Source organism: Alexandromys fortis, unplaced genomic scaffold (assembly GCF_014885135.2).
Source record: "Alexandromys fortis isolate MF-2015 unplaced genomic scaffold, M_Fortis_MF-2015_v1.1 scaffold_175, whole genome shotgun sequence".
Classification (NCBI taxonomy): Eukaryota; Metazoa; Chordata; class Mammalia; order Rodentia; family Cricetidae; genus Alexandromys; species Alexandromys fortis.
Window position 1 is genome coordinate 62,913 of NW_026068065.1, and position 25,511 is coordinate 88,423.

A 25,511-nucleotide genomic window follows, 5' to 3' on the forward strand; every position below is an offset into this window, starting at 1 on the left:
TCTACCTCCTGGGAATCTTCCTGCATCAGCTTCCTGAGTGTGTAGGTTATAAGCATGTATTATTATGTCTGGCTTTTTATAACTTCTTAAAAAGAGTTTAGTCTAGACTGACCTCAAATATGTATTGTAAATCATTTGCTTCAGCTTCCCAAGTGCTCGGATGTAAACATCTACCCCCATGACGACTTTGTTTGGCATTTGGAGGGAAAGAGAGGTGAGAATCGGTAATGTTTATAATCTAAGCTGGTCTGGTCCTCAGTATGGCGCCGGCTAGCCTCAGTCTTGTAGCAAACTTCCTGCCCCAGTCACTCCAGTGCTAGGAATACAAAGTGTACACTATCATACCTGGCTCAGTTAGTTTTTTGACAGAGTTTTCCTGTGTAGTGCAGGCTAGCCTGAAAATTTTGGTCTCCCATTTCAACCCTCCAAGGGCTGGAGTGATAGGCCTGTATCATGATGCCCAGTTTAATTGAATTTCTTGAACATTTATATCATAAGTATATGTTAAATGCCTACACTGAGTCATTCCCTGTGCTACTACGGTCTAAGACCATGATAGTGGAGAGAGCCTTGTGACTTTTGTTTATGTGATGTGTACAGTCTAAAAGATCTATGCTTGGACATTTTAGATGTCCACCTTCCTCCGTAGCATCAATTGGTTTAATTGAAATTTTCAATTAATGGCCATCTGTGCCTTGAACATATAAAGAGAAATGAGAAATGCCCTTTGTTTCTCTGAGGATAATAGGAGACAGAGATCTGTAAAGTACTTGCATCACTGCAATGGAAAAGAGTGATTAAAAAAAGTGCGATTGGGATTCATAAGTCACACAAACAAGGGGAGGGGCTCACCTGGAAGGTCAAGAATGGAGAACGGAATTGCAAAAATAAGGAAACAAAAGAACTGATTTACGTCTGCCTCAAGTATGAGTAACAGTAGGATTTTCTCTCTTCATGCCCCTCATTTCCTTTATTTTCCCATTTCTCTCTCCCCATCCCCTACTTCTGTCTTATTATTATCACGGCCCTTTAGCAGTTGAAGGGCCAGCTTTTTACAAATCTTTTTTGACGGTTCCCTTTCTTTGTCCTTAATACCTTGGGTTTCACAAGTTCCCTATCCCTTGAAGTAGCTAATGATTTCTTCCTTTTGATGTACATTATCCACATGTGCCTTCAAGCCAGGACCTGGCTCAAAATGTTATATTTTACCCTGGTTTCTTTCCCCTTCTTTCTGTCCATCTTTGTTTTCTTTCTCTTTCGAAGGAAGATCGATAGGGTCTCACTCTGTGTCTCTGGCTGTTCTGGAGCTTGCTAAGTAAGCCATGCCATGCTCAAACTCAGAGATGTGACTGCTTCTGTCTCCCCAGTGCTGGGATTAAGGTGAATGCAACTATCCTCGGAGCGTTTGCTTCCTTCAGACAGTGTCTCATTTAGTAGTCTAGACAGGCCTGGAACATACCATGTATGCTGTAACTATCTGTAGTTGATATCTTGACACAATTGTAGGGAAACAATGAAATACCAGTGCATGCTCTGGGATAATAAGTGAAGGAATGAAGGCCTGAGCTGCATCTTCCAAAAAGAGAAGGCATTGCAGTGTGGTGGGGTTCCGTTTTAAACAGTGGTCTTAATGCTCTTCAGAGAATTCCCAATGTACCTCTGTCGCTTAAAATCACTGCCATGCGAGATATCCCAGGGTTCCGTGCGGCACTGTCCTTCCTGTCGCGGCCGCCATCGGAGAGGAGAAGCCATGGCCCTGCGCTACCCCATGGCCGTGGGCCTCAACAAGGGCCACAAGATTACGAAGAACGTAAGCCAGCCTAGGCACAGCCAGCGGCACAGGAGCCTCACAAAACACACCAAGCTCGTGCGGGACATGATCCGGGAGGTGTGCAGCTTCGTGCCCTACGAGCGAGCGGTGCGCCGTGGAGCTGCCCAAGGTGTCCAAGGACAAGCGCGCGCTCAAGTTCATCAAGAAGCGGGTGGGCACGCGTGTACGCACCAAGAGGAAGCAGGAGGAGCTGAGCAACGTGCTGGCCGCCATGAGGAAGGCCACGCTACCTAGTCATCTCAGTGCCGCTTCAGTAAAGAAAGTGATGAGCAGTAAAACAAAGGACGTGTACCTTATGGGACTAACATTTAATTCACTGTGAGGGATATGTAGAGCCCTTTCAGAACTGCAAAGCTTGGGAATGTCCGCCTCTGTGTGTTTTTTAATCCCTTAGTACTTTATGCGATGTGCGTCCAAATTAACTGCTCAGACTCTTGAGGAGCAGAGGAGTTGGCTCTCGTGTTTACAAACAGCGTCAGAAACCACCCAGCCCGTGATTGCCCAGCCACCCAGAGTGAAGGAGTCCGAATTGCCATGGGGCGCGGCCTGGGGACGTGCCTCTCCCATCCTTCCCCAGGTGAAGTTCCTGGCTAAGCCACCACTCACGCTGCCAGTCAGACACAGGCCAAGGGAGGCCACCAACTCCAGGCTCAGGGGACGCTGTTCCAGGAGTGTCCAATAGGTGTCGCTGCCCCGCAGCCGGAGCCGAGGGGCGGGCCGGAGGTACCTGATGCTCCCGAGGTGGCCGCACCTGGGCTTGCAGCCCTGGCCGCGCGGGGGCGCTATGGGGCGGCCCGGCCCTGCTCCGCGGAGCTCCGGCAGCCCAGCCTTCTCAGGTCCTTGTCCTTTCTCCCTCCTCCGTCCCTCGCTAGGGCGAGAAGTGGGCGGGGTCGGGCAACACACTGGGAAAGGCGGGCGAGCTGGCGCCCAGGTGAGTTCTTCCAGCGCGGCTGGGGTCCAGCGAGGACTGCGTCGGAGCAGCCGGCTCAAGAGGCACACGAGGAGGAGATGCCGCTGTCGCCACCGTCGCCGGGCGGATCCAGAGAGGCCAGCCCGTCCAAGGCCCCCAAGAAGCACCCCACCTTCCACATCTGGCGCTCCAAGAAGAAGCAGTCTCCGCGGTCCAATTGTGGAGTGTTCGTCCCGCACCCGCCCGCGGGGCTCGGTGAGACCGGGTAAGCGTTGCTTGTGCAAATCCCTCCCGCGCCCGCTCTCTTAGCCTAGGCTCACCCTGTTTTGCAAGGCTCTTCCTGCCCCGAAACTATGCCACGGGGTCCGGGCCGCTCAGCTTTGGCTCAGTCCGAGTTTCAGCGACTCATGCTGGGGCCCTTGGTTTTGTCTTTCATCAGTAGTCTGCACCGGCCAGCCGCTGCAAAGAGCAGGAGGGAAGTGAAAGGTTGGCATGACCATAAATACCTCTAGGAATGCCTTAGAGGTCTGGAATTATTTTGATTTTCGTGCCTTAATCATAAAACCTCCCATGTTCATGGATATTAGCCTCCAGATCCAAGGGAGGAGAAAATGGTGAGCAAGATTGGACTCTATTAAAAGAATAGAGGCCCCGGGTTAAGTGTCTCCAATAGAATCAGTGACAAATTACGGAGTACCTAGTTCTTAAAATATAGGGTTTGGGACTATACCTCAGTGACAGGGTGCTGGCCTAGTTGGGCCAGTCACCAAAAAAAGAAAAAAAAAAAAAAAAAAAAAAAAAAAAAAAAAAGCAAAGGGTAATGATAGTCAATGTACTTTTAAGTTATATGTTGATTTTTGTGTTGATTTTATTGTAAGTGTAATAGCTATTCAGTTATCCTATCAGAATTGATGGTTGGCTCAGTGGAATCCCAGTCCTGTTTTCTGTCCATCAAAATGTGACAACACATGACTTGGTATTTTATTCAAAAGAAAACACATCTGGTGGTGAAATGGCAAATAGGTTTTCCTTCTAGAGCTTTAATGTATTTTAGGCCAATGAGGAAACACTTCATTCTTTCCTTCAGAAAACTAACAAAAACTCTGAAAAATAAATTACTCGTCTGTCCTTGGAATATGTTTCTAGTCACAGCATCTTTACAAATATTTCATTTATCGCTGGGAGAAAGTTCTTGACATTTAAAGAGGATGGCCAAATGTCAGGTCAGTGGGGCTTCCGCTGTACCCGGCTATTACCATATACTTTATTATTGTTGTTGTTTTTATTATTATTTAGGGTCTCGCTGTATAGTCCAGTCTGAACTGGAACCGGCCTTCCATAAGGCCTCCTTATGTTACAGCCTTCCAAGCACTGGGAATACAGGCCGGGCCACCATCATGCCTTCCTCCCATATACTTTGTAATTAATAGATTTTAATTCCTAATACAATGTAAGATATTTAACTGGTTGTTAAATATCTTATGAAATAATGTCAAGGAAAAAAATAGCTGTAAATGTTCAGTAAGGTGTAGTATTTTTCACTAGGATGTTCTCTTTTATTTTTAATTTAATGTTTATTTTTAATTATTGCGTATATGTGTGTGTATGAGTGTGTGTGTGTGAGTGCACTGCATAGACGCCCCAGTACACTGGGTCCTTTGGAGCTGGTGTTACAGGCATTGTAGGTGCCAGATTAGAGGTTCAGCATAAAGAATGTGGGTTCTATGCATCAGTATCCACTCTCCAACCTCCTCTTTTGTATTTGCAGTCCATGCTGGGTTGTGATGTGGAGGCCAGTTGTATTAGAAAACATAATAAAATCAATCTCTATGTCCCTTCCCTTTACACAAACAGGGTCTTCAGTGGGCTGTCTTGGAATCCTCTTCCCTCTCCTTCTCAGGATAATGGAGACTAATGTATTACTTGTTTCAAAAATGAATCTAAAACTATCATACAAGCAAAGATATAGAAGGAGAAGTGGGGAAGGAAATAGGGCAAGATGGGGGAAGTGCTTCTTTTGCTGAGAGAGCTGGCCATTGCAAAGATGCCTGGAAGTCCTAGAGTTCTGTATTGTGGGAGTATCTGTGGCTTTAGTGTGACCATCCTAAAAACCAGTTGTTTCTTTAAATAAAATAGGTCTCTTCCTCCAGTTCAGTCTTCAAGTCTTTTCCACCTTGACTGTGGCAAGCATGCTAATCCTGTGTTATTTTTCACAGAAGTAATTACTGCCCTCTGGGGTCAAAGCTTCTCCCATGTCATGCCTTATTATCTTCATCAGAGGGCCAGCAGTGTGTGTGCTGTGCACCCAGGAGCAGTGGCCAGAGTGGCCTGCTGCATTGGTTCTCAACCTGTGAGTCACAACCCTTTGGGGGGTCAAACGACCCTTTCACAGGGGTCACATATCAGATATCCTGCTTATCAGATAGCTCTGATTCATAACAGCAAAATTACAGCTACGGCATAGCAATGAAATGATTTTATAGTTGGAGGTCACCACAATATGAGGAACTGTATTAAAGGGTCACAGCATTAGCAAGGTTGACAACCACGGGCTTAGTGGGTACAGTCATTTGTCGCATTTTAATTGATGATCTGTGAAAGAGTTTATTCAGGGCCTGGCTTCTCTGAGTTTAAATCCCTGCCTACTGTGACACTTAGTTATGTCATCCTGGCAAGTTTGGAACCATTTGATGTCACAATATCCTCATTCAGAAAAAGGGATCACCAGTTGTACAAGTAAACAGATGGAGTCATGTCGAGTGTGTAGAACACTGGCACGTAGTGAGTGCTCGAAAATGACTGTGATTTCTCTTTTTCATTCTTCTTTCTTAAAAAAGAACAACAATTATTTTAAAGCTGGGTATGGTGCCATACACCTTTGATCCCAGCACTCAGGAGGCAGAGGTAGGCAGATCTCTGTGAGGTCAAGGCCAGCCTGACTAGAGAGTGGGTTCCAGACCAGCCAGAGATACACAGTTAGACGCTGTATTCAAAACACACACACACACACACACACACACACACACACACACACACATATATATATATATATATGACAGAGTTTCTCTGTGGCTTTGAAGCATATATCCTGGAACTAGCTCTTGTAGACTAGGCTGGCCTCAAACTCATAGAGATCTGTCTCCTGAGTGCTGGGATTAAAGTTGTGTGTCTTTAATATGAGGAACTGTATTAAAGGGCCACAGCATTAGAAAGGTTGACAAGCACAGGCTTAGTGGGTACAGTCATTTGTCCCATTTTAATTGATGATCTGTTTTGTAAAAGAGTTTATTCAGGGCCTGGATTCTCTGAGGTTGTCCAGCTGCAAGCCATATAATCTTATCGTTATTCCAGGATTATGGGTTGATTTTTTTTAACGCCAAAATTTCCCTTTTGTATTGTGTATATGTGTATATATGTGTATGTGTGTATATGTGTATATATCTGTGCATATGTGTGTATGTGGCTGTGTGTGAATATGTTTGAATGTGTGCCTTTTTATGTGTGTGTGTATGTATGTATATGTGTTTGTGTCTGTGTGTTTATGTGTATGAGTATGTTTGTATGTGTGTCTCTGTATATGTTATGTGTGTGTGTTTATGTGTGTACTAGGGATTGAACCCTAGGTCTCTCGAATCCTACGCTGCTAAGCCTCTATCTTATTGAAATGATGAGATGATTTGAATTTCCGAGAGCCATTGCTTAGAGCCAGCAAACATGAAGCACTGATACTAGGAACTGGAAGAGTCACCTAAGAAAAGTTCAGTCTAGTGGAGGGTGGGGCGTGTGCACGAAACTCGCTAAAGGAGCATATGATGCATTCAGTGCGGAACTAGAAGATTTAATCCAATGTGTTGAGGTCAAAAGAAGGATTATCTTGAGGAAGCAGAAGGTATTTTTTTTCCTCTCATGAAATTTTACTCATACTGAATAATTCATGAGAGATTTTTATTCCCTGATATACAAATCATGAAAGGCTCCACATCTTCTTCGAGTTATGACTGCCTTCAATTATATTCAATCCCAGATCTAAAGAAGAGCCTGAGATCTTTATTTCATAGTGGCTCTTGGAACCACAAGGCACATACCCAGGGTTGTACAGTCATGCTTTGCTCCAGCTGTCAGACCCAGGGTCTGGTTCAGTTCTCGCTTCACATTTTGGCACCTAGAATAAAGCTTAGAATGTGGCAAACTGACATCAAAGCCCTGGTGGAAGGAGCAGGTTAAAGTGATGCCCCTACAGAACCATTGACTGGAAATTCAGGAGTCTGGACGTTGGAGTGCTCTGCTGAATTGCTGTCTGGATCTCTTGAAAGCTCCTGCTGGGAGGGTCTGGCTTTGTCTGCACCTCCTTTCATTTGTTTTTGTTTCTCTATCTGTTTTAGACAGAAGCTATGTTGTTCAGTCTGGCCTTTGCAATCCTCTGTAGTAAGAAGGCGGCTCCATGGCTTCTCCCTGACTCTGTCTCCTTTCCCCCTGCATTCAGTTTAGTTTTCCCCACCTAGTTCTACTCTTCTGCCCTATCACAGGCCTAAGACAGTATCTTTATTAACCAGTGGTATTCACAGCATACACAGGAGAATCTCACATCAATCCTCAGCTCCCAAATGATGAGCTAATGCATAATCTATATTATGGCTAAGGATATAGCATGGGTGAGGCTCTGGGTTCAATCTTAAAAAAAAAATCACCACTAAGACCAAATTTTATATTCATAATCAAAATGCCTGGCATATCAACATACATCTTTCCCACGTTCACTTTAAAATAAATAATTCTAGTGTTTTACCCAGAGGGCACTGAAGTATGAGTTTGTACTTTGCATTTTCATGTGTGTTTGTGTGGTACTGGGAATTGAACCCAGGAACTCTCATACTAAACAAACACTGTACCACTGAACTTTACCACATAGATAATTTTTAATTACATCTTATTTAATTATGTGTATGTGTGTGTGTGTGTGTGTGTGTGACAATGTGTGTGACTGTATGTGTGGATGTCTATGGAGTTCAGAAGGTAACTTTTAAAAATCAAAATCACTTTCTCTGTCCTTCCACTATATGGGGTTCAGGGATTGAGCCAGGTCACCAGGTTTGGCAGCAAATTCTTTTCCTCCTTTGCCGCTTCTGTAGGTTTTTAAAGGTTTTTTTTTTTAAAAAAAAAAATTATTGTTTGTGTTTGTTTTAATCTTGAGACTATGTCATTGAATTGCCCAGGGTGGTCTTGATCCATTCTGTATCTCTAGCAAGCCTTGAACTTGAGATCCTACTGCCTCTGCCTTCCAAAGCAGATCATATGTGTGTGAGCTGTATTCTGGATGGGCTACTCAGTGGAAGTTATCCCCTCACACTAGAGCAGCATTCTGACAAATTATGAAGAGGCCCAGCTATGTAAGTAAAACCCAAAATCCCATTCACAGTAATGCTGGCTTCTCCCACCAAGCTATAGCTGAGTATGTGCTGTGCCTCTGGCTAATGCAGAAAAGGAAGCGTAGGAGCTGGAGAAATGGCTTACACATTAAGAGCCCTGAAGTTCTTGCAGATGACTGGAGTTTGGTTTGCAGGACACACAGAGTGGCTAACAACTATCTGTAAGTCCAGTTCTAGGGTGACATTGTGTTCTGGCCCCCAAAGGCGCTGCAGACACACAGATGCACCGACATATGTACAGGCAAGACATTTATAAACATACAATAAAAATAAACATCTTTAGAAATTGCTGTATGTATAAGTGGAAATATTGTGTTTGGATCCTTTCTTTGAACCCCTGGCCCAGCCTTCAGGAAGCAGTATGTATCACCAAGAGGCAAACCTGTCTTCGAGCCCAGCCTTTCTCTGTGGCAGTAGGGCACAGGCTGAGGAATGCAAGTTCAGAGGATTCTTTACATTTGTAGTGGGTGCTAGGCCAGGTAGGGATATCATGATTTCTCAAGAACTGCCTTAGCACTCAAGCGCAGGGAGCTGCAGATCTCTGCATGGTGAATTTTCTACCTGATGTATGTCTGAGGACTCATCAGCCAAGTACAGGCTCCTCCTTAGGTTGACCCTATGCTTGTCAGATTATCAACCCCACTGCTACATCATCCCATGGAGGCTCAGATGGCCCTGCGAAGCCCACACCCTTGGGTGGAGAAGGAAACTAAAGTTCAGAGAAGAAAACATGAAGAGAGGAAGCAGAACTAAATATCAGGCTTTGGTTTTTACTCTGTTCCGGGGTCTCTTGGGTGACAGGCTGTACCACCACTCCCAGCCCATGTCACCTTTGACAGAGCTCAAATCATTCACCTACTTCTGGTAACCATGCCCCTGGAAACCTTCCCCTTATTCCATAACCGGCAACTCTAAGACTGGCCCCTAGTTGGGGGTCACTCATAGCTAACAGATGTCTGCTATGTAGACTGGTTTCTGACATGGTCAAAGCTTCCAGAGTTTCTGCTAAGTAGTCCCTTCCCTGTCACCATAGTGAACTAACCTAACACACACTGCACAAAAAAAAATCTATACAAACAGATTTTTTAAATTTATTTTTAAGTGTTTGTTTTATTTTAAATTATGTGTCTCTATGTGTGTTTGTACATGGATTCAACGCCTGTGGAGGTCAGAAGAGGGCATCAAATCCCCAGATAGAGTTACAGGTGCTTGTGAGCCACTGGATGTGGGTGATAGGAACTGAACTCAGGTCCTCTGCAAGGGCAATGCAAGCTCTTAGCAACTGGGCATCTCTCCAGCCGACAAGCAGATTTGATTAGTTAATTGTTTGTTTATTGGTTCTTTGAGAAAGGGTCTTTCTATGTAGTTCTGGCTGTTGACCTTGGATTCTCTATATAGACTATGCTAGTCTTGAACTCACAGAGACCTGCCTGCCTCTGCCTCCTGAGTACAGGGATTAAAAGTATACACAACCATGCCAGGTCACAAACAGATTTTAAAGTGATAAACTGTCATTACAATTATGGAGTCAACCTGAATTGTTCTATGCCATATGCAGGAACTCCCTTTGTAGGGTTTGATGTCAGTAGCATACCGTATTCTATTTATGATTTGTTGTTTGAACATTCTCATGATGATGACGGACTCATAAATAACCCGTGAATGCCCGGTTTGGTTGCTTTTGTATCCGCGATAGAAGTTCGATAGAAGCACCTGTCTACACCCAAGTCGAAGCGCCTTCTTTATCTGTGTGCCACGTGACTACATGGGCAGGCCTTTTCAAGCCTGTGTATTGAAGCTTGCCAGCCACACTTGGCTCTGCTGCTTCATGAATGTTCGCTTGAGTCCCAGCTGTTAACTCTCCTGAAAATTTTTGTTGTCTCTAAACCAAGAAAATGCAATTACTGCAAGGGCAGGGTACAAAGATACTCGGTTTTCAAATGGGCTCCAAAACAAGTTTGGGACCTTAGACAATTATTGATCAGAAGTCTTTCATGGGATCATCTTTGAATGGAAACAAGCGTTGTATTCCTGTATGTTGGTAAGCATGTTCAAACAGGCTGGTCTGAAAGCAAGATTTTGGATATTCAAGATGAAAGCAAAGCATGAGCGATAGAATGCCTGGAATTTGCTCAAAGTTGACTCTTGCAGTTTGCAAGCTAAGCTTGTCCTGATCTTACTCCATAGCAAGTTTCTAGATGTCCTGGCATTCCTGCATTGTTAAGAGTTAATTGTACCCTTCTCAGTACGTTAATTTTTATTAAGCTCTTTTTAAAAAATGCCTCAGAGGGGATTGCCATTCCCTTATGAATCATAACTTTTGAGGGGGTAGGCAGGGAACATCCTCAGGGGCTATCTGCATGGTCGCCCCTGCTGACACAGGCTTGCTGCTTGCCTTTCTCTGAGTGTAAACATGCCTGGGCCCCAGTTCCACTCATCACAAGGCCTACAGAAGTTAAAGAGGAACGCACGCACACTACTTATTTATTTTGAGCAGGGTCTCCTGGGTCCCACAGAGACCTCAAACTTAATATGAAGCTGATCATGAACTCCCGATCCTCCTGCCTCCACCACCCAAGTGTTGGCGTTTCAGACATGTGTCACCAACATGAAGCTTCAAATTTCTTTCCTAATGCCATCATGATCAACAATGGGCAAAAGTGACAATAAGTTGGATTTAGACATGTTTTCTGAGGAAAATAGACATGACATTAGGATAATGTAGAAAGAATTTTTTTCAGCCAGATAATTATCAGTTTTCCTATAATTAATAAGCATAGGAACTTTGGACAGAAAGAAATAGGTTAGTCAAGTGTAGTGGTGCATGCCTTTACTCACAGCACTTGAGAGGCAGAGGCAGACTCTGTGCGTTTGAAGCCAGCCAGACCGACATAGACCCTGTCTTAAAACAAAGAAACAAACAAAGAGAAAAGAGAAAGAAATAGGCCAAGGGGCATGTCCAGATGCTGAGTGCTTGCTACAAGACGGTTACTTTCCAGTGCAGTGTGTTATTTAACCTGTGCAAAGCGGGCCATTCAGTCTTACACTGGCTTCTGAGAGAACAGAATCTGAAAGAAATGAATAAGTGCAACACGATAGTTGAACCCGATTCTTTGTGGTACCTGAACTCAAGCTCTTCTCACCACATCACTGGGAAAGTAAATTAGCCTACTGGCCAGGTTGTTGCTGGAGGGTGTTTGTGCATAGGAGGTAGAGGAGAACTATCTAGCCTGGCATGGGGATGCATACTTGGAATCCCAGCACATTGGAGATGGGGGTATAGGCAGGAGAATCAGGGCTTCTAGGTAATCTTTTGCTACATAGTGAGTTAGAGACACAGACAGTATTACATGAAACTGTCTCAAAAAAAAAGGAGGATGAAGAAATCGAGGTACCATTTACTCTTTTTACCTTTAAAACCCAGGAAAGAGAGTTTCTCTGTTTTGACAGTCTGAACATTATGGGGCCCTGTAGAAAAGGGAACTATTATGGGGCCCTGTAGAAAAGGGAACTATTCAGGGAGAAAACATTCACATGCTCTGGAAAATCATGGGTTATCTTTCTTTCCTGGTCACCTGTGACAGGTGGTTCGAGGAAAATCGCTGACTCCGACCCTGGAGTGATAACTAAACTTGTTGCTTCTGATAATTTTGCATATGTGAAGAATCTAGAAGGGAGGTTGAGGGTGTTGGCTCTGCACAGGATTGGCCACCCTTTGCCAGAGTCACTGCGTACTCTCCAAAGTACACGTGGATAGGAAATACTGTCGACTTGGAGATACTCTGCACATGCTCGGCCATCCTTTGAAAGAGGCAGGAAATCGTGGGCCCTCCCAAGTCCACATGTGTAGAAGATTCTGTTGACTTGGAAGGTGTGGATCATTTGATAAAAGTGGGTGTATAAAAATCCTTCAAGTAGCTGGTCATGGTGGCACAGGCTCACAGTTCCAGCACATGGAAGGGTGAGACAAGAAGATTGCTGGCGTTCAAGCAACCTGGCTACAGTGTGAAATCATTTCTCAGAAAAAAAAAAAATCTTGAAATAATTACATTTTTTATGCCCGTTTACTTAAACTGTGGGTTTTTGTGTATTTGGTAGATTTCTTTTTTGAGGATTTACTTTTGCTCACAGTCCACAGGGCAGCCATATTGACTAGGAAGTTAGGGCAACAGGAGCTTGAGGCCCTTGGTTGTAATGTGCACAATTCGGGAACAAAGAACCTGAATGCTTGCTGGTGCTCAGTTCCTGTTTCCACCTGTACGACGACAGACTTTTGTCTTATTTTATTTGTTTGTTTGAGACAGGATCTCACTATGAAGCCCTGGCTGGCCTGACACTCACTGTGGATTCCAGGCTGCCCTCTAGTTCATGGTGACTCACCTGCCTCTGCCTCCTGAGTGCTGGGATTAAAGATGTGAGCCACCGTGCCTGGTGTGACAAACTTTTAAAGCTATGTGAACAAATGACAATTTATTTCTATGTATATTTTTAAATGTTTATTTTTAAAATCTTTAAGAATATTTTACTCATTCTTTAAGAATTTCATACATGGATTTTAATATTCACTCCCTTTACCCAACTCCTCCCAGATCCACCCCTAGTAACTTGGGGAAAAAAATGAAACAGATAAATATCTCCAGAAGCTGAATTATTTTTTTAATCCAAACAGCTGAAGAGACTTAGGTCTTCTAAGGAAGTGGATACTGAGCACACATTGTGATGTGAGGGTCGTAGAGGACAAGAAGGAGGATGTTGGGGACAGAAGAGTCCATCAGCAGGACAGTTCCTATGTTGTCAGGAAGTGGTGGACACCAGAGGGTTTGATACATGATCTTACCAGAAGCTTCCACAGTGTTGTCAGTCAAGTCAGTGGTCCTCTCCTGGAGCATCACAGACCACATGAGGCTTGTAGGTAGTTAACCCTTCACGTCCCATTCTGTCCTTACCACCCTGCTTTGTGCCCCTCTTTTGAAACCTCATCAAGTCCAAATTTTGCTCCTAGATTTATTTTTATTTTATGTGTATTAGTGTTTTCTCTGTGTCTGTACACCATGTCCCTACCTGGTGTCTGAGGAGGCCAGAAGAGGAAGGTCAGATGCCCTGGAAGTGGAGTTACAAGCAGTTGTGAGTTGTCATGTGGGGACCCAGGTCCTCTGTAAGAGCAGCAAGTGCTCTTAATCACTGAGCCATCTCTCCTGTCCCCAAAGTGTCTTGATAGAACATTTCTTCTTTCTTCATATTTTTTTAACCTTTAAACTTTAAAAACAATATTTATTTGAGCTGTATGTGTGTGTGTCACAAAGGTCAAATGACAGCTTGAGGTAGGGGTTGGTTTTCTCTTTCTACTGGTTGTGTGAGTTCTAGGAATTGTACTCAGATAATCAGGCTTGGTAGCAATCACCTTTACCTGGTGAGCCAGTTCATCGGCCCCTCTTTATTTATTTACTTTGTGTTCCCCTCCTTTCCCTGTCTCTTTTCTTCATGCATTGATTGCCTTCCTCAATTCTCCTACCCCCATATACACTGTCACTTATTTGTTTTTGTTTGTTTAAAATAGGGTCTCACTCTGCAGCTCAGGATGGCCTGGAACTTACTATATACCCCAGGCTGATCTTGAATTCATGGCAATCCTTCTGCCTCTGCCTCTTGAGTGCATCATGCTCTGTGTTATACGGTCTTCCGTGACAGTGTCTTTGAGTGTGGTACTATAAGTCTTTCACTGAGCAAACATGGTGAACACTTGCCGTGTGCTGAGCCCTAGGGTGCACTGTGGGGTGGTGAACCACTCCAGGCTCTATAGGAAACAACCGCAAAGCCCATCTTCCTTCCAGAGAAGCTGCCATGTCCACCATTAAATCAAAGAAGTGTTTCCACACTCACCTTTATGATAAAAGGGAGAACATATTTAAATGTGTGCAAGAGACTGAGGACTAAGGATGTAGACTTCAGAGGAGACAAAGGATTTGTAGCTCTCGAGTTCTCCAGCCAAAGGAGCTCCAGGGGACTGCAGGTGATGTCTGTGCAGGTGCACATGGGCATGACTAGAAACACAGCTATATATTCTCCAAAGACAGATTACACATGTGCACAGCATATGTTTGTATGTAAACAGACATATGCACATACACATGCTCTGGGGCTTCATTTATATTTGCATGAAGTGTTAGAATACCTGTGGCAAGTTAAGTTGTGTTTATAACATCAGAAGAGTAGGGATAAGAGAAGGGGAAGAAACTAATACAGGTATGATGGCAAACACATTTAATCCTAGCACTCCTGAGGCTGAGAAAGGAGGATCTCTTGAGTTTGATGCTAGCCTTACTACACAGAGTTCTGGGACAACCAGGGCTACATAGAGTGACCCTATCTCAATGTGCATATATGATAGTGTGTGCACACACGCATGCACACACACACACACACACACACACACACACACCTCAAGTCTTGAGTTATTTTAAGTTGTTAGAATTTGTTACAAGGTTGAGAATTGTCTTCATTTGAAAGATACATTGACTGGGCTGAACCTTGTGAGTGCTTAAGTTCTTAAAGATGCTTATATAGATCTCTATATGTAGAGAAGCTTGAGAGATGCCAGATTTCTCTTGCAAATGTCACCCTTTCATTTTTCTTTGTGGCTGAACATGAATCTGTACGCGACATTTTCTTCATCCATTTATCTGAGTGAACATCTAGACTAATTCCGGAGCTGTCCACTAGTGCCTCCATAAGCATAGTGATCTCTGGCATCTTAAGACTACAGCTTCCAATGGGTGGACCGTGCCTCTAGCTGGGAACTTGCCAACTCCAGCACTGCTCCCTTCCCCTTGCCTCTGCCTAGGGATAGTAATCGCTTCCTACTGTGGAGTGCTCAGGAACCCTGTCATTTTTTATCTGTTTTCCCTCACCTGTAAACTGTGTTTTTTGAACCCTTTTGGTCATCTCCGTTGGGTGCCATCTGGCCCCCGTTGTGATTCTAGCTGACATAATCTAAGTGCTGTGCTCTTTTTGGTGTATTTCTGCTTTGAAGCTTTGTAGTGCTGAAGGATGAAAGACAACTCAGAGTCAGGTCATAGAGTTAACTTAGTTCAGGTCTGAGCTGATGCTGGTGAAAAACTGTGTGGTTTGAATTTAAGTACTTGGGTAGGATAGAGGGATAAGCAAATTCTTTTGGAACAGGGAGAAGAGGCAATTGCTTCAGCACCTGTACCTAAAAGCTGAGTTGGATCTCTTCCAGGGAAAATATTCTCAGGTTTTTAAATTTTCTCTGAATGTTATTGATTTAGTCACTGCAGCTACCTTTGTGGCTTTTCTGGTAAGTCTCCTTGGGTTTTCCCTCTTGTTCGTGGGTGGCTTGCGCATCCATGTTTAAAGTCCTCTGTGTAGACTTGCATTGTTCTTATGCTTCTGCATGTTGGCTCCAGAAATCCCCTTGGTGAAAGCACTGTCAGGATTTGTGAGCACATGTGAGCAATGTCCTTTTAAGCCTTAAAAGGAGGCACGGAGCACGATGCAGGCAGCCAACTTCGTTTGATTTTGCATCAGAATCAGCTCTGATTCGCCATCTACGGTTTTTCTAAAACAAACTCCGCAGCAATCAACAAATTTACTGGGTCTGTTTAGCATCTCAGAGAACTTTTAAATCACAAGTTACCTCTGCTTTGCTTAGGTGTTCATTGACAGGAGCTGGACCATGTGGACTATTGAGACCCTAGGACTCAAGAGGTTACTTAAAAGTCCTAGTCTGTTACAACACACATGTGTATATGTGCACACACATATCTGTATATGTGTATACATATGAATACATGTATTCATGATCTATATGGGACATTGTTTGCTTTATTTCATGCCCATGGAAATGAATTACTTTAGTTTTAATCTAATATAGGTCTGTGGAAGTATAATACTTTTAAAATTCATTATACAAAATTATTTTCACTTACTAGTAACCACTGATGGCAGAAGAGACTAAACTTATAGTTACAGAGGTGAATGTGGAAATGTGGGGGGTGTCGCTGTTGAGTCACATGACTCTCTAAGCCTTCTTCCCCTCAAAAGAACTGTTTTTCTTGTGTGTGCATATGTGTGTGTGGTATATGTCCTATGTGTGCCAGCAGAGGTTAGAGGAGACCAGTTAGAAGCTGGTCACGCTGTGCAGGTGGATCAGGAAGAGACCAGTTAGAAGTTGGTCACATTGTGTAGGTGGATCAGGAAGAAGGCATTCTGGTCCAAAGTGGTGCTAGGCTATAACCCCCAAGACTCACCCACATTCCAAAGGACTAACCAGAGGCCAAGTTCAACACACAACCCTGTGAGAGTGAGCAACACTTGATGTTCAAACCACAGTGCCAACTGTGTGGGGGAACCATGACTGCTGGATACGTAATTGTACAATTCACCTTCCACCAGGACCATGAGGTCACCTTTCCTTCAAGGCTCACAGGAAGCTCATGGAATTCCTAGATATTCCCAGAAGGTTCTTGGTTTGGTGGTCTGTTTCACAGGTTAAGGAATTTGGCCGTGACACTCAGAGAGTCAAGATGATATCCCAGGACTCCAGAGTTTTATCTAGTGCTTCCTCGGTATTGCTTCACATAGATCTCATGAGAAAATAGAGAAAAGAGTTTTGCAGTCTAACAGATCTATTAGTGTGTCTCACCAACTCTGTCCCTCTATCTCATCTCTGTCTCTCTCTGACTCTCTGTCTCTCTCTGTCTCTCTGTGTGTGTGTGTGTGTGTGTGTGTGTGCATCCCACTCTGTGAATGTGAAGGTTAGAGGATGACTTGCAGGAATCCATTCTCTCTTTCTACCGTGTGAGCGTGGAGAGCTGAACTCCTGTTGTCATGCTTGGAAGCCAATGCCTTTCCCTGATGAACTGTCTCACAAGCCCATGACTGTGTCCGTCTTCCTCTTCCTGCAGCACCACCCCCACCTTAACATATGGGTAAAATTACGAGAATTAAATGATGAAGTTCAGGATGGATCTGGAGAAGCTTTATTTGATTAGTGAAGTAAAAATGTACTTGTAGAAAATGGTGAATTTGTGTTAGTAACACCTCGTTGGCCACTGAATCCTCAAGCACTTGCCATATTTGTTCCAATGGGTGTGGTAGCTCATATCTTTAACCCCACCTCCAGAAGGCAGGTGGCCAGCCTAGTCTACACAACAAGTTCCGGACCAAACCTACAGAGCAAGAGTGTGTCTTTAAAAAGGAAAAAAAAAAGAAAGAATGAAGATGAGGAAGAAGAAGGAAAGGGCAGAATGAAGAAAAGAAAAAGGAAAAGAAAAGGAAAGAAAAGAAAAAAAAAAAGAGATACACTGCTCCTAGGCATTTCCATGTCTGGAGTTTTCCCTTCCATGACACAGAGGCCTTCAGTGGAACAAAACCCACAAAACTGTTGCCTCAGCGGCAACCTTCTGACCAGAACTTTATGTTTGAATCTTAACTTGCATTTTCGGGGAGGTTGGTTTCTTTTCTTTTATGAGCCAGGGTCTTGCTTTGCAGCATAGCCGTGCCCTGAACTGGCAGTCCTCCTGTCTTAGCCTCCCCAGCACCGGATTGCAAATGTGCCCCCACTAACTTCAGTGTCTATACGGTCGAGAGTGACCTCCAGTAGACAGGCTTTCCATTTTGAATGAGCAAGAACACAGAATAAATAGAGTGTCAGCTAGAGAGAAGCAGCAGATAGCAGAGCATCCTCAATTGAGTGGACAGAGACAGAGAGAAGACTGAGTGGCTGATGGAGAGAGCAAACAAAAGCTGACATCATCAACTGGGAACTTACAAATGTTCACCTGAAATTCAGTGGGGAAGCCCCAGTGAGGCAGCCAGCTGGATCAGGAGCCCTGGGTGGAGCAGATCACCCCTTTAAGTGAGGCTCCAACGGAAAGAACAAGGAGTAAGCTGCAGATAGATAACATCGTTATATTAGACGCTTATCTCCCCGCCTAAATGACTGGGAAGTTGTGCTGAAATTCCCCCACTCAGAGTTCCTGGCAGAGCCCCTTCCATGGCTGAGCCTCTGGGTTACTTTTCCATTGTTTCATTATATGCATTTTTAAGATTTATTTTATTTTTACTCCTGTGGCGAGTGGTGGGATGGGAGGAGAGACAGAGAGACCGTCAGAGACAGAGTGTCTGTGTGTGTGCTCTCTTATGCGTGACAGAGACAGGGGCTGTGTGTGTGTGTGTGTGTGTGTGTGTGTGTGCATGCAGGTGCCCAGGAAAACCAGAAGAGGGTGTCAGGTCCCCTGGTGGGGCTAGAGTTACAAGTGCCTGTGAGCCACTTGGCATGGGTAGTAGGAACCAAACTCTCATCCCCTGACAAAGCAGAAAGTACTTTTAAGCTCCTGAGCCATCTCTCCAGCCACACTGTGGTCATTATTACATCACAGGACAAGCACCAGTGACCTTTCTTGGAAATGGTTTACTTTATCAGTGGCACCAATACTTCTACTCTTGGATTACTTGCTGTTTTTCTTGTTTGCCTCTTACAGAGAGCCAAGAGTCAGCCTGACTCTGCACAGGGGTTTTAGATGACGTTTGACATAAACATTCTTGGGTCTAAAGTGGTGAGGGCTGAGTCTGCTTCCAGAGTCACTTCTTAGTGTGCCCAGACAGCACACGACAATTTGTAAGCAAGATAGTGTACTTAGCACAACTCCAGACTTTCCATAAGTAGAATCGGAATAGCGCTGAACACATATTTAGTGAATTCAAATGTCAGATCTGGGCGTGCTGGTGTACACCTGAAATCCCAGCACTTGGGAGACTGGAAGAAGAAGATGGCACGTTCAGGTCAGCCTAGCTACACAGTAAGTTTCAACCCCCGGTGGACTACAAGGTAAGAGTAGATAAGTCCATTAAAAAGCTCAAATGTTGACAGTTTCAAATGCCCCCGTAGTAATTCTTACTCTTCCTGGTTTAGCATTTTTAGTGGTGTTACTGTAAATCATGCCCATCACCTCTCAAGAGCTTGGGCCTCAACTGTGCAAGACAAGCCAGTGGAGGGCAGAAAGCTTGGAGATCACTTTGTAGCTCTTGCATTAAGTTGGTTTTTCCAGTTTGTTGCTGGGGAGATTGAAGGTCCTGCGGTTTCAAAGGGCTGCTGTTTAAATTCCCAAGGCATTCTGGTTTTATTTTTATTTTTATTATTTTTGGAGACTGGACTTCATGTAACCCTGTTTCCCTCAAATTCCTTCTGTAGTTAAAAATGACCTTGAACTTTCTATTACACTTCCAAATGCCAAGAGTATAGACCAGCAGGGCAGCACCAACTTGCACAGGGATTGTGAAACTCAGTGATCAAGGCCTGGGTGAGAAAGAGAAACCCAAAGTAGCTGGAATCTAATCTCTCCTATGCATATGAACTTGGAGGTGGGTCCGAGGGCCCTGGGGTAGCCATTTGGATGAGTCTGATGGCTGCTAATAAGTGTAGGAGGAGTGAGTAGGGGATGGTATGTTTCCGTCACCACGTGTGTATTTCAGTCCTCCACCTGTGTACAGACACATTAGGTAACTAATAGGTATTTAAGGAAATAATTAGGACAGAAATTTGAAGCCCTGGGATTCATTTTACTTTATTTTTTTATTTTGTTTTAAGAAGAACAAATTCAATATTTTAAAATAACAGTTTAAGTAATCTTAAAATCCTCCGATCTTAGCCAACAGTGGTGGCACAGGCCCCAAATCTCTGCCATTCTGGAGGCTGAAGCACGAGGTTTGGAAATTCAAAGTCTATCAGGTCACAGACTGAGTGAGTTGAAGGCCATTATCAACAAAGTCGTGAGATTCTGTATCAAATACAAAGTGAAAAAGGCCTAATGACAGCTCAGGAGCAGAGTGCGGGCAGAGGCGCTGTGAGGGCCTTTCAAATCTCAGTACTGAAAAAATCCTTCAGAATTGCACACACACATGCACCACACACAAATACAAACCACACACACACACAAACACATATATAATGTTATTGGAAAATTTGTGGTATTATAAATGAAATAAGCAACAATACCTATCATAGATGAAAACTAAATCGGTTTTATTGATTGTTATTTCCAGCATTATCATGGAAATGACCCTTGGGAAAAAGTAGGGGGTCATCAGAGTCATGAAATAACTGAACAGGGTTGGAGTTTGAACACTTCTTTTAAGTAGAAACCTAATCTATCTTGGAAGATAATAGAATAGAAAAGAAAGCTGCAAAAGCTATGCATTTACTCATATAGATAATGGGAAGGAGCTTCAAAAATGAATGGTGCTTCGATGAACTTCTTGTGTCCTTATATTTAATCTCCATTATATTAATTTAGATATATCATAAGCGTATGTTGGGGCAATCCATTCCTGTCTGATGCACAGAAGATCTTACTGATGGTGAAGAGTCAGAAATAAAAAAAAGTAGATCCAGGTACAGTAGCCCACACCTGTAATCATGGCTACTCCCAGTGGAGGCAAGAACAATCTGGGCAATTGCATGGGAAAGAAGGCAGAATGCATTCTCAGGCTGGGGGATAGCTCAGCTTGTAAAGCCTGTCATGCAAGTGTGAAGACTGAATGGAATTGAGGTCTCCAGAATCCATAAAAGAAGCCAGGTGGGTATGGTGGATCACCTATAATCTCAGTGCAAAAGAAGGTGTAGACACAGAAATGCCAGAGCAAGCTACTACCCAGACTAGCAAAATGTCAATCTCTAAATTCAGAGAGGCCTATTTCAATGCAGAAGGTGGAGAGCAATGGCAGGGGATACCGATCAACCTTGAGCCTCGACAAGAACATGCACACATTTGCTCATGCAACTGTACACACATTCCTGCGGCACACATGACAGCATGCATATCTACACACAACCTACAAATATAAGCAGTGTGTATGTGTATAAGATACACATATATTTGTGTATATAATATAAAATCATCCTGCTTTCTTTAATAGATTTGAGAGTTTTCAGCACTGACCTTTTGGACAAAACTATTTTAATTCTGTTTCTGATTCAGTGATTTCTGGCTTTGTCATTTACGTAAACCATGTTACCTCTTTATAGCTCGCTTCTCTCATTGGAATAAAAGGTTCTTAGTAGCCGGGCGGTGGTGGCATACACCTTTATTCTTAGTGGTCTCTCTCCAGGTTCTATTGGTCTAGAAGATAACTAGTTGTTATAGGGGCGATTGAAGGGCAAGTCAAGTTCTTAGTATCTTTTCTTGTTATGACAGAAAGTTCTTGGCATTAGGACAGAAGCAGCTGAAGGTAGGAAAGAGTGCTGAGCTCAGAGCTATGACACCCCTGGGGGAGAAGAACCAGAGGACCCACACACCAAGATAGTCAAAGTAGCACTAAGAGGTTGGACGTCTGGATGTCCCCAGTTGCATGGACCAGGGCACAGACAGCAGCAGTCGGGTTTTTTTTTTTTTTTGCAGTGTACAGCCAGCACTGCATCCAGACTGCTGTCTGTAAGGCAGCAGATGGGAGAGATACATTCCTAGAAGGAAACATCACCCAGGAACTGAGGAAGGAACTGGAATGAGAGAGCCCTCCTCAGCTTCAGGGATGGCCTATCCGACTTCTCAACACAGTGGCATGTAGCACCCAGGGTAGGGCAGGCTGCAGCATGCCTATTAGATCTGAGAGGCTTGGCGTGGGCATTGCAGAAAGGGCTGTTGACAGCAGTCCACGGGTAGCAGTCAGTAGTCAAAACTGCAGGGCCTAATTGCAGGCCACACCAAGGACACAGCACTTTAGAGGGAGTAGCATCCATGAGGACCACGCTCATGTTAGAAATGGTAAGGAAGGAAGTTCTCTAAAGTGTTATGAAAGCATATTAGGAGATAAATAATTTCCCAGGAAGAATCAGACCAGCATTCGGTGTCTGGTGTCATAGGTTTTGAAATATCTGTGCAGTCATTTGGAATGCTTGGCACAGGATCCAATTCCTGTTCCTTCAGCGTCATAAAGGTGAGGTCTGTTTTAAAAATCTTTTGGAGCCAAGAGTGCAGTTGAGTTTTAGAGGGCTTGCTTAGCATGCTCCATACTGTGGGCTCCTCAGTACCACAGAATGAAAAACTGTCTTTCTATTGTTTGCTCCTGATGCTGAGGAAAAGCAGGTGTGCCATGTTAGGATGATCGTTTCATTTTTTTGGTAAAGTTTAGGTTTTATTCTTAACATTTGTGCCAATACTGAGTTAACATTTACGAGGTTTTCTCTGTCACCTGTGTGCAGAAGCTAATAGAGGCTTTTGATAATACATATACTTTTGATTAAGCTGAGTGAAATGGCATATTACACAGGAGGCTAAGGCAGGAAGATGACTAGAGCCCACGACTTCAGGATCAGTTTAAGCAACACAGTAAAACTCGCTTAAAATGTATACACAACAAGAGCCATTTACAATAGATTGGAGTGTAGGTCAGTGTTAGAGTGCTTGCCTAATATGAATGAAGCCCTAGGTCACGCACATGTACATGCACACACACGCACACAAACTGCTAACAATAAATGTGACCCAGTAAATAATTGTCCTTGAGTCCATGGGTTAACCACGTTGCAAATGAAGCTCACAGTTAAAGCACCACACTTTATTACTATTAGGTAACCTGCTTACTGTCAATTACTAACACCCATATAGTTCAATCGGGAAATCCCAGTCTGTGCCCATAGAAGGCAGATCGTAACCGCGGGCAGCCAGACTCTAGTCAACATCCTTTTGAAAGGATGCTGTGGATTCAACTCAGACTAATCATGGGCTCAGAGTGTTATGGGGCTTTTCAAGGTGTAGGAAGAGGCCATCAAATCTTGTGTCCAGATCACAATCACATGGACAGTGGAAGCAGATTCTTGCTCCACCTCTGGAGATTCAAATTTGGTAGATGTGCTGTAAAGTCTAGTCTGCATTTGATTTATTTCCCAAGGTGGTAGTCACAGCTAAGAGTCACATGCCCTTCCAAGTCAGACTTGAGAACCGGATGCCCTCAAGGGACTTCCCAAGTGTACTTGGCTGCCTGGTGGCAGATCTGAGACCACAACCAGCTCTCTTGACTTTAACATTCATGTCTGAGCTTTCTATAAATGCCACATTTCATACTTATTCTCTGCATAAGCAATCATTTGAATCAAATAGAATAAAGTATCAATTCTTTTAGAAATGCAAATGTGTAAATGAAACCATCTAGAATGAGAATAGTTTTGGAAGGCTGGGTTTCATTTCCTTTAAGACCATAGAACAAAACAAATAATGCTGGTTGGACTGGACTCCTAATGAGGCTGTAGCATGAAGCTGTGTGATCGGTCACAATGCCAGTGTGACTGGACACCCCATGGGGCTGCCACTGGAAGCAATGCTTTCATTCTGATTGCGCCTTTATGTTCTCAGCTTTTATTCACGTTCTGCCAGAACTTCTTCCTGCTGCTTTGCATGTGTGTCTTCCCCATCTTCCAGCCATGTGTACACCACTTAGAGCCATGTAGTCATGACGGTCTAACTAATGAGTTTATACAACTAGTACCTGTGTGTAGCTGATCAGCATTGCCCTCACATGCACACAAGCACACACACACACACTTGCACACATACACACACCACATTTCCTCCCTGTTCATAATCTGAATTTCTATGTGTAGATGTGCAGTGTCTTCCATGCAGACACCAAGCAGCTATTGAACCCAGCACAGCCCATCTCCTCTACTGGGGAAGAGCTTGGAGAGCATTGACTGCTCATGGTGGTCATCAGGGTCCCTTTTGCTTAGAATTATGTCTTAATTTACCTTCTATTGCTGTGATAAAATACTTAACAAACAACCTGTGGAGCAAAACTGTTATCGTATAACTTTCAGGTCACACTTTATCATTGAGGGAAGACAGGTCAGGAATTTGAGCAGGAACCTGGAGGCCGGAACTAAAGCAGAGACCATGGAGGAGTGTTGCTTATTGGCTTCCTCCCATGGTTTGCTCAGCTTGCTTTTGAATAGAACCCAGAACCACCAGCCCAGAGATGGCACTGCCTACCGTGGGATGGGCCCTGATGCATCAACCGTTGTTCAAGAAGATGCCCAAAGTCTTGCCCACATGCCAGTCTTATAAAGGCAATTTCTAAGCGGAGGCTCCCTCTTCCCATGAGTTTAACCTCTGACACAAAGCAAGATTTAACAACACACTCAATGGTGTTCCAGAGGACAATGAAGCAGCCTCTGTGTTGGATATTAAATCCAGGATCTCTTGCATGGCAGGAATGCCTCCCACTACCCAGTTATATCATAAGCCCAGATATCTTGTTCTGTGAAAATACTCATTTTTAAATTTTTATTGTTTGAAAATCCATATATCTATATAATAAGCTTTGATTACATCCGCCTCCCTCCCACTCCCTCCCTTCTAACTCCTCTCCTATCCTTCACCACATTTCCTTCCCAAGTTTCTGGGGCTCTTCCCCACACCACTTTGTCCACTGTGAGTCCATGGGTGTAGAGTCACCTACTGGAGGGCGAGTAGCCCCTAATGGTTGAAGAGAAGTATCATAGTTCCCCCTCCTCCAGCAGCCATTGCCAGTAGTTCCACAGCAAGGGTGGGACTTTGTGAGTCTCTCTGTCACCCATTCTGGAGTTTCAGCAAGCTTAATGTTGTGTAGGTCTTGTGTATGACGTCATAGCCACTGTGAGTTTGTGGATGCAACTGCCCTCTTGTGTCTGGAAAGCATTGTCTTGCAAAAGCACTCTACCACCTGTGGGCTTTACAGCCTCCCCTACCCCTCTTCCATGTTGATCCCTGAGCCTTTGATATAGATGTCCCATTTAGGGCTGAACATTCTTCAGTGAGGCCACCTTTTAAAGATATTTTATTTAATACCCATACATGCATACAGTATATTTGAATTAGATCTACTTCCCATTCTCTCCCCTCCAATTCATTCCCTATCCCCCTACCACTTTTCCTTCCCAACTTCATTTGCTTTCTCTCCCCTAAACACCCAGAGTCCATGTAGCACGGCATGTATATGCACGAGTCTGGCCTGTCTACAGGAGCATGGGTAGGGCCTGTATCCTTGAAGAAAACCAACTCTCCTGTCCTCAGGAACTATCAAATGCCAGTAGCTTCTCAGAGAGGAGCGTGACTCCATGAACCCCTCCCTGATGCCTGCTGGTATAGAGCAGGCTTGGTCTTGTCCAAGTCTTGTGAGTGTTGTCACAGCTGCAGTATCTGCAACTGTTTTAATGTAGACATCTATTCCCTCTGGCCTTTACCATCTTTTCAACCCCTTTTCTGAGAGTTCTACATTTGGGTAGCCAGGCAACAGGAAGAGAGAGAAACTGGGCCTGGCTTGGGTTTTTGAAACCTCATAACTCACCCCAACT

The 25,511-nt window shown here is 44.0% G+C and overlaps 1 pseudogene; it reads left to right on the forward strand.

Annotated features, from left to right (window-relative positions):
* Positions 1-1,750: 1,750 nt before the first annotated feature.
* On the forward strand, positions 1,751-2,153 carry LOC126487623 (60S ribosomal protein L36-like; annotated as a pseudogene).
* Positions 2,154-25,511: the final 23,358 nt, after the last annotated feature.